Below are 2,522 nucleotides of genomic sequence, written 5' to 3' on the forward strand. Positions count from 1 at the left end.
ACACCTCTGTAGGAAGAAGGCACTAGACATACAGATCCTTTTTAAAAGAATCCCCCGGTGGCAGGGGTAGGCCAGTGGTGAGGCTCTCTCCCTGAGTGGCCTGCAGTAATGTAACAATGGCTGGGTGAACAGGGGCACCTTCCCCTTTCACCTTCCCCTCCCCAACAAATCCTGCACCTTCCCTGCAGTGACTCCAACTCTACCTTTAGTATCAGGAAGGGCAGGGCAGCAGCAGCAGCGCATGGTGCCCCGAGCAGTGGAGGTGCACAGTGCAGGAGCAGCAGCCAGAGGTTTGCTGCTGTGGAAGGGGACATCACCTTCTTTTTTGCCACCGAAAATTAGTGTTTAAATGGCCACTCAGCATGTGTTGGTGAGCAAGAAATAAAGAGGTGACATCTGCTGACATCTTCTGGGAGGGCAAGACAGCAGTGCACAGTCAATCCAAGTAGTTTTTGGAGAATGCTGGGGACAACTTCTTGGTGTAAGTGTTGGAGAGGCCAACTTAGGGGCACGTTCTTCTCGACCTGCTGCTCACAAACAGGGAATAATTGGTGGGGAACATAGAAGTGGATGGTAACTTGGGCAGCAGTGATGACTGAGTTCAGGATCCTGGAGAAAGGAAGAAAAAATAGCAGCAGAGTAAGGATCCTGGACTTGGTTTGGGTGAGGCCACATCTGGAGTTCTGTGTTCAGTTCTGGGCCCCCCATTACAGAAAGGATGTGGACAAATTGGGGAGAGTCTGGGGGAATGGGGGGTGGGAAACAAAAATGGTCCGGGGGCTGGGGCACATGACTTAGGAGGAGAAGCTAAGGGAACTGGGCTTATTTAGTCTGGAGAAGAGACGACTGACAGGGGATTTGATAGTAGTCTGCAACTACCAGAAGGGGGGATCCAAAGAGGATGGGGCTAAACTGTTCTCAATGGTGGCAGATGACAGAACAAGGAGCAAGGGTCTGAATTTGCAGCAAGGGAAGTTTAGATTAGCTATTAAGAAAAACTTTCTCATCAGGAGGGCAGTAAAGCACTGGAACACGTTATCTAGAGAGGTGGTGGGATTTACATCCTTGGAGGTTTTTAAGGCCCAGCTAGACAAAGCCTTGGCTGGGAAGATCTAGTTGGGGCTGGTTCTCCTTTGAGCAGGGGTTGGACTAGATGACCTCCTGAGGTCCCTTCCAGCCCTCATTTTCTATGATTCTATGATCTTCCCCCTGTAGCAGTGAACCTCTGGCTCTGGCTTCTGCCCCATTCACTACCTCTGCCCAAGATGCAGAATTGGCCAGTTACACCTCTGGTGGTATGCTGCTCGGAAAAGTTAGCTCTGGTTCTGGGAAAACACGATGACTTCTGACCAGGCCCCTGATTTCTGTTTTGCTGTGGCATGTTTTTGTGTGTCAAACCAGGGGCTTATAGATATTTTCTTTTTCCATGAAAGGATTTGAGTGCTTCCCTTAAGGGCTCTTTGAATTAAGCTCTGCAGCTCCATTCACCCTAATGCTGCTGAGGCTTGCCTGGCATTCTCCATGATACAAGAGCGCAAAGCTAGAAGGACCTTCTTCTGCCTGCATGAAATGACAGAGCCAAGTGGCTGCTGGCTTTTTATCTGAATGTTAAGAGATCAATGGCTTACTATTTACCATTCTCCCTAACAGGGTCTTGCAAAAATATTCACAGGAGTGAGTCCGGCCAGGAATAAGAGGAGCTAAAATCTGAGCCATCTGGTTATGAAGACTGTTGTCTTTCCCAGTAGAAATTACGTTATGGAGACCCTAGGGAAAGTTAAACCCTGAGGGGGATGAGGAACCCAACTTCCCTCAGCCCCAAGGGGCAGCGAAGTAGAAAGCAGCTCTGATAGCTGTTCTGCTAGAAGGAAATTATGCCCAGTGATACTCTTGCAAAAAAGACTCTTGTTTGACCCTCTGGGACACTGTTGCTGATAACTGTTCCACAGGGAGGAGATAAAACAGCCTTGCAATACAAGATCTTGTAATATTCTTCGGAGTCTGTCTGAGATATAGGCCTGGACTCTGGGCTGTATCTTGAGAGTGAAGCATCCAGAAAAGCATGAGAGGCTCAAATATGCCTATGCACACCCCTTTTCTGAGTCCTGAATTCTGGACCGTTTGGGGGGGTCCTTAGTGGCTGCTTGAACTTACAGTTGCTGTACGCTGCTTCTTGCAGAGCTGTCCCACCACTCGGAGTAGCTGAAACACAGAACGCTTTGCCCACATTCCCCGCCTGCTCCTTGATGCACCCAGGTTCAGGCCCAAGAAGGCCCTCTTTGGGGTATTTCCCATGGGAGGATGATAATGGGACCTGAGGTAGCACAAACAAGGTAGGTCCTGGCTCAGAATCAGTGTGCTGATCCCCACCCCCACTTTGGAGAGGACAATAGCAAGGCTTAGTAGCAAGGTGGATAGTATCTGGGACTTGAGGAAAGGGTGATCAAAAGAGGCTCATACTCATTGCAGAAAATATATAGGCCCAATGCAGGCATTCTGAGTTTGGGGGGGGGGGGGTTTTT

The sequence above is a fragment of the Gavialis gangeticus genome, unplaced genomic scaffold (genome assembly GCF_001723915.1).
Source record: "Gavialis gangeticus isolate Ggan-Ray unplaced genomic scaffold, GavGan_comp1, whole genome shotgun sequence".
Taxonomy (NCBI): domain Eukaryota; kingdom Metazoa; phylum Chordata; order Crocodylia; family Gavialidae; genus Gavialis; species Gavialis gangeticus.